Here is a 7,672-nt window from a genome sequence, read left to right on the forward strand (position 1 = left end):
AAGAGGAACTGTCCTAAGGCAGCAGGCACCGTAGGTGTGGGACGAGTTTTGGCAATAGGCCACGATGAAGCTGTAGCTGACCCAACTATAGTTGCTGGTACGTTCCTTCTCGATAATTCATATGCATGCATATTATTCGATAGTGGAACGGAGAGAAGCTTCGTGAGTCAAAACTTTATTCATTTACTTAAACCTAAACCTAGCAAGTTAGAAAAATCATTCGCTGTAGAGATGGCCAATGGAAAAACCGAAAACACTAACTGCATATACATGAGCTATACGTTAACTTTAGACGGCCATTCTTTCCCAATCAACCTCATGCCGGTCCAAATTAAAAGTTTCGACGTCATAGTCGGCATGGATTGGTTGAGTCTTCTTCGCGCCGACATCATGTGCTTTGAGAAAGCAGTCCGTCTTAATCTCCCTAACAACGAAACATTAGTTATCTACGGCGACAAATCAAGTACAAACCTTCGCATCATTTCGTGCATCCAAGCTCGAAAGTGCTTGCGGAAGGATTGTCGAGCATTCCTAGCGCACATCGTTGATACAAGTCAAGAACTGAAGGACATCAAGAACATCTCGGTAGTACGCGACTTTCCCGATATCTTTCCAGAAGAACTACCAGGATTACCACTGCAACGCCAAGTCGAGTTCAGAATCGACTTAGTTCCAGGAGCTACCCCAGTAGCGAAGTCGCCATACCGTCTCGCACCAGCAGAGATGCAGGAACTTTCCAGTCAACTTAATGAACTCCTTCAAAAAGGATTCATAAGACCAAGTTTCTCACCTTGGGGAGCACCGGTCTTGTTTGTAAAGAAGAAAGACGGATCGTTCCGTATGTGCATCGACTACAGAGAGCTGAACAAACTTACTGTCAAGAACCGTTATCCTCTACCCCGTATCGACGACCTATTCGATCAACTTCAAGGAGCGAAATACTTCTCAAAGATAGACCTACGATCTGGATATCACCAATTACGAGTTCTAGAGGGGGATATTCCAAAGACAGCTTTCCGAACTCGTTATGGACACTACGAATTTGTAGTGATGCCGTTCGGATTAACCAATGCACCAGCAGTATTTATGGACCTAATGAATAGGGTATGCCGTCCTTACTTGGATCAGTTCGTCATCGTCTTTATCGATGATATACTTATCTACTCCCGAAGTGAGGAAGAGCATAGTCAGCACCTACGAAAAGTCCTAGAAACACTGCGAACGGAGAAACTCTATGCGAAGTTCTCTAAATGCGAATTTTGGATTCGAAGAGTCGAATTTTTAGGCCACGTTGTTAGCGAGAAAGGTATACACGTGGACCCCTCCAAAATTAAGGCCATTGAGAACTGGTCGACACCAAAGACACCTACAGAAATTCGTCAATTTCTAGGTCTAGGTGGCTACTATCGCAGATTTATAAAGAACTTTTCGAGCATTGCGAAACCTCTTACTACATTAACCCAGAAAGGCGTGGCCTTTGACTCTCTATGGGAATTTTTGGCAATATCCACCTAATCCTAAAAAGCTTCGAATCTCTATGGGAATTTTTGGTCGTTCCCACTTCATCACAGCTTCAATTTTTCCGGGGTCAACCATTGTCCCTTCTTAGTTAACCACATGGCCCAAGAATTGGACTTCTCGGATCCAAAAATTGCATTTGGAGAACTTTTCATAAAGTTTCTCCCTCTTCAACACTTCCAAAACTTCTCGTAGATGCTGGCCATACTCCTCCTGGCTTTTCGAGTAGATGAGAATGTCATCTATGAACAGTATCACGGATTTGTCGAGGAATGGTTTACAAACCATGTTCATCAAATCCATGAATGTTGTTGGAACATTGGTTAGTCCAAACGACATAATCAAGAACTCATAGTGTCCATATCTAGTTCTGAATGCAGTCTTCTTTATATCCTGCTCTCTCACCTTCAGTTGATGATATCCTGACCTAAGATCGATCTTTGAGAAATAGCTCGAACCTTGCAGTTGATCGAATAGGTCATCAATCCTTTGTAATGGATACTTTTTTCACTGTTGCCTTGTTCAGCTCTCGGTAGTCTATACACATTCTCATGCTTCTGTCCTTCTTCTTCACGAATAACAGCGGAGCTCCCCAAGGTGATGAATTAGGTCGAAAGAAACTGTTGTCCAACAACTCCTAAAGTTGCGTCATGAGCTCCTTCATCTCCTTCGATGCTAGTCGGTATGGTGCTTTTTCTATTGGTGTCGTCTCTGGTAACAAGTCTATTCGGAACTCTACTTGTCTATCAGGTGGTAATCCGGGAAGATCTTTGGGAAAGACTTCCGGATAATCACATACGACCGGTATGTTCTGCACCTCCTTCTTTTCCTTCTTAGCATCGATAACAAACGCCAAATATGATGTACATCCCTTAGACAAACATTTTATGGCTTTCATTAGGGAGATGATTCTAGAATTCACTATGCATTTGTCCCCATACACCATAAATGAATCTTTTCCGGGTGAGTTCACCCTTACTATCTTCTTTCTGCAAAGATTCTCAGCATCGTTGGCGCTAAGCCAATCCATTCCCAGAATGATGTCGAAACTGTTCAATTCTATGGGTAACAACTCTTCATGGAATTCGTTTATGTTTAAGTCGATGACGATGTTCCTAATACGATCACTAACAGGTACGAACTTGCCATTGGCAACTTCTACAATCAGGGTATTATCAAGTTTCTCTACAGGCAATGCTAGTTTCCCACCAAACTAATGTGATACAAAGGAGTAGTTTGCTCCGGAATCAAACAGTATATTGGTAGGCAGACCATTTACAAGAAAGGTACCTGAAGCGACGTCTGCTGCCTCCTTTGCAGCCTCGAGCGTTATCTGGAAGGCTCTTGCCTTCGGCTTCGGTGGAATGTTGGGTCTTCCTGCCTCCTTCTTCAGACAGTCCCTCGAAGTGTGCCCTTCCTCGTTGCATTCATACCAGACTTTCTTAGTGAATGTGCACTCGTTGGCACAGTGTACAGGCTTTCCACAGTTGAAACAAGTGACCCCTCCGTCACATTTTCCTTGGTGCTTCTTCTTGCATTTTTCGCACCACTCGGCTTCACTTACTCTCGAACTAGACTTCGAGAATCTACTCTTCTTATCAGACCTCGAGGATCCGTCAAATTTCCTTTTCTCACCAACCTCGGCCCTCTCCAGACCCCTTTCCTTCTGTTGGGTTTCCACATTCTTAGCTGCTCGAATAGCTAATTTCAGAGTGGTTGCCATCTTCACTGTTGGGCTAAAGTTAGTTGGCAGTCCATTTGCGAACTCCTCAATATTAGAGAGTTCGGTTGGCACCGGGTATGGAATAACTTCATCTTCTCAGTGAATGCAGGAGCATAGGTTTCAACGCTTATCCTTCCCTTCTTCAAGTTTTGGAACTCATTGTTCAAATCAATCAGATCTATCTCTGAACAATACTGCATCTTCAATTGTTCCAAAAACTCTTCCCATGAAATTTTTAGGGCTTCTCCTCATGGCATTGTATCTGTCAATAGCTTCCACCAGCTCAAGACTCCGGTCTTCAGTTGCCTAACTGCAAAGACAGTCTTTTGTTTCTCGCTACAGCTGCAACTTTTGAGCACCATCTCCATTTCGGAGATCCAGTCCACAATCTCAACAGGCTTTGGGCTTCCTGAAAGACTTGGTGGCTTGGAAACCAATAAATTCTTATACATCTTCCCATCCTTGTCGTTTCCCTTCTCCGGGTCATTCCTTCGTTCTCCTTGAGTCCCAACTTGACTCACATGGCGTCTATAGTTCCCTTCCTCAGATTACTCGAGAATCAGCTCGAGCTCTACGATTGGTATGGTAGCTTTGTCGTAATTTTCGTACACCATCTGCCTTATTTCCTCTCTTTGTTCTGCTAACATAGCCCGAATCATGGCTTGTACTCCAACCATGGTGATTGGCTCGGGTGCAACTTCTACTACAACATGGATTTTCTGAATCACTGGGGGTTGATTCCTATTCCCATTCGCATTCCCATCTCCACTGCGGGTTCTTTTCATTTTGATCTATACACCGAATAAGGTGAAGTTAGATCTTTATTTAGGATAGATGTTTAAATCATCCTTATCTCCGAAATGTTGATATGCTAGTTCTAATATATCGTAGTCGTATGTTTAGAATCCAAAACACATACGGTTTCCAGATCCGGTCGGCAACAGACCATAGATCCGCACAAATAAGAGCATATAAGGCATAAGTCATTTAGCATATAAAGCATATTAGGCATACTTTCCTAAATAAGCTAGTGCTCACACCTCACAATCATCTCTTAGCATTCTAAGTTTAAGTCTAGAAATCCTACAAATTCCTAGTTCGCTTAAACTAATGCTCTGATACCAAGTGAGCATCCCCATTTTCACGGCCATAAAAGACCGATTTTGTTTATGCTTGTTTGAAAATCAGAGTAATATTTTACATAAAAGTGTTGCGGAATTTGTTCCCAAGATAAAAATATGATAAAGATTTATCAAAGCATTTCCGTAGAGATGTATTTCTTTAAAAAGACTCGGGATGTCATGTTCAATACAGATCAAAAGCATAAACGGTACAATATAAGCCTCACCACATTATTTCATATCTACAGGCCTATATCCGTAATCCCTCATCCAAAACATCACAACTATGCTTGAGCGCCACTACCTGTAATACATGAAACTGAGTTGGTCAGGATTGGAAGCCTAGTGAGCACATAGGGTTTTCAACCCACAATAAATAAGTTTATTAATTTCATCAACCAACAATAACCCGATTACCCGTTCCCGTTATCCTCACATTACGTCCCTAAAACACCTATCATAAGGGACCTAGACTAAGGATCAACATCGGGATGGACACTAATGCTAAGGGGATTCCTCAACAATAAATTTCCTTAAGGAAACCATGTGGGGGATGGAGTACATTGATGAACACATCGTTCACAAACACCTAAAGGTTGCACACCTGCTAGCCTTCCACGGGACTATCTAGAAGAGTCCGAGGTCGTCATCCATACTCCGCTAGATGACAGAATCAACAACAACAACATCGAGGCCTCTTATCATTTTATCACACATCGTCTATTACATCTACCCATGTTTTACCTCAACATTTTTGTAGATATAAAATACGTATACAGTTTAAATCATTTAAGACATGTATAAAATCATTCATCCAGCATAGACAACAAGTATTCAGATAATATGCACACATAACACGTAATTTATATAAAATACTTTATATCTATGTGTAAGATGAAAGTGACTATGCACTCACCTGATAAGGTGGTGATTCTGAATTCAGACAGCGCTTCGTTACTTCTTAAAACAATTTCCTTCGACAAAACCTAGTATCATTACCACTAGGGTTTAGTTTAATATTCATCGAGACTAATTAATAGTCTAGCTGTTATTATTATTATATAAGCGTTAAACAATACTTATATAACCCATAATAATAGCCCAAGTACTTATTATAAGTTCCTAATAATGTTACTATAATTAAATAAAGACTATATTAAAAATAGCGTAGGTGTAGCTCACTTACAGCGGGTTTTATAGAAAACCGCGCTTTGCTTGGAGCAGCGTTTCCGAACCGAAAGACCATTTTTCTCAGGAATCCGGGAGCCTCGGGGATTCCTTCGGGTGTTAGGGGGGTTTCCTAGGGTTTAGGGGGGGGGGGGGGGTTGGAATGGGTTAGAGAGAGAAGTGGAAATGTGCATGAAATCTGGCTGCCTTGGCACCCTTTATAAAGGGCCTGATCCTCGGACTACGCTGCATGTTCGGAAGGGCTACGTTGGGCATAGATTCGGATAAGGTGCGAGGTGGCGGTCTCAAGGTGGTGCAATGTGGAGCTTTCTGGGACGCGGAGTGCATGGCATACGATGGGCGTACTGAACTCGGACGCGGGGCGTAATGCGAGGCTATGTGTCGCGAATCCGAAGCAGGTATCGAGGTCAGCGATGGAGGGTCTAGATTGCGCCACGTCATCAACTCGTATCAGACTTCGCGAATTCATACTCCGACTTCTGAAAATCATTACTCTTGCATACGAGCTCCATTTTCGATGTTCTTTATATCCACTCGTAGGTAGGAATGTACTCTACAACTTTCGTTTATACTCCGTTGGCTAATTTTGATTCTATTTTAAAAGTTATATTTTTAACAGACAGGGACATGATTGGTCCGTTAAAATCTCATAACTTTTTCATTCGACGTCCGTTTTCGTCTGTCTTTTTATCGTTACGCTACTATTAACGAGATATGCGATTGTCGTTTAGGTTGTGTCGGCTAAAAACCGCTCGATCTAATATTCGAACTTCAGGTTGTACACCGCTAAGCCAAAACTTCGAAAAATCATAACTTCCTCATACGAAGTCAGATTTCGGCGTTCTTTTTATGGACGATCTCGGTTTAACGTATTCTATGTCTTTCGTTTAGGTCGCTAAGGCTAAAAGTCGCTCTATCGTAAACTTACTATTTACGCTATCCGGTGTTGTGCCAGTTCAGTTACGAAACTTCGACGGATCATAACTTTTTCGTTATAACTCGAATTTTGGCGTTCTTTATATCCTCTAAATCCTTGTTTCGACCACTACAACTTTATGTAAAGATATCAGGCTTATCTCACACTTTAATTTTGACGCTTATTTTTATCCTTTATTTATTATAAGTTTGTAAATAAGTAATAAGCACATAAATACACATAAGTCACATAGTATTCAAATATTTCATCTTTATTACCTCAAAAGAGTTACAATAGTTGAACTAGAATATTACATCGTCTAAAAATGCTTAGCCCTGAAACCCGGACGTTACAAAAAATAAGTTCAATGTTTCCTTTTAAGACATGATCTTTAATGAAATGGTATCGTATATCAATGTGCTTCTTCATGGAGTGCTAAATTGGATGGTGTAAAATTTCAATGGCATTTTGAGAATTACAATAGATGGGAATTTGCTGGAACCGGTAACCATAATCCAAGAGTTGTGATTTCATCCAAAAAACTTGAGAGGTGTAACTAGCAGCATCAACGTATTCCGCTTCAGTTGTTGATAGAGTAATGCAATTTTGTTTCTTAGATGATTAACTTACCAATCTTCCACCTAAAAATTGACAACCACCAGAGGTTCTTTTTCTATATTAAAGACCGCCATAGTTTGAATCCGAATATGCTTGTAGGAGGAAACTCTCATTTGTTGGGTACCATATTCCGAGACTCTTAGTACCTTTGAAGTAACATAATATTTGCTTGACTGCCAAAAGATGAGACATCTTTGGATTGACTTGAAATCTTGCACACAGACATGTAGAAAACATAATGTTCGGATGACTTGCTGTAAGATAGAGTAGCGATCCAATCATTCCTCTATATTTCTTTTCATCATCAACAACACCTAATGGGTCCGAGAAGATTTTGTGTCCGAAACCCATAGGTACCTTTGCAGAGGCACAGGTGCCCATTGAGTATTTCTTGAGGAGCTCTGAAATGTATTTCTCTTGGTGAATAAAGATTCCTCTGTTGGTTTGCTTTACTTGGGGACCGAGGAAGAAACTTAATTCACAAATCATACTCATTTGGAATCGATTAACCATTAACTTGGCAAAATTAGCAACCATTGATGGATCGGTAGACCCAAAAATAATATCGTCCACGTAAATTTGAACCAA

The sequence above is a fragment of the Lactuca serriola genome, chromosome 8 (assembly GCF_051521515.1).
Source record: "Lactuca serriola cultivar US96UC23 chromosome 8, Lser_US96UC23_V15, whole genome shotgun sequence".
NCBI classification, from domain to species: Eukaryota; Viridiplantae; Streptophyta; class Magnoliopsida; order Asterales; family Asteraceae; genus Lactuca; species Lactuca serriola.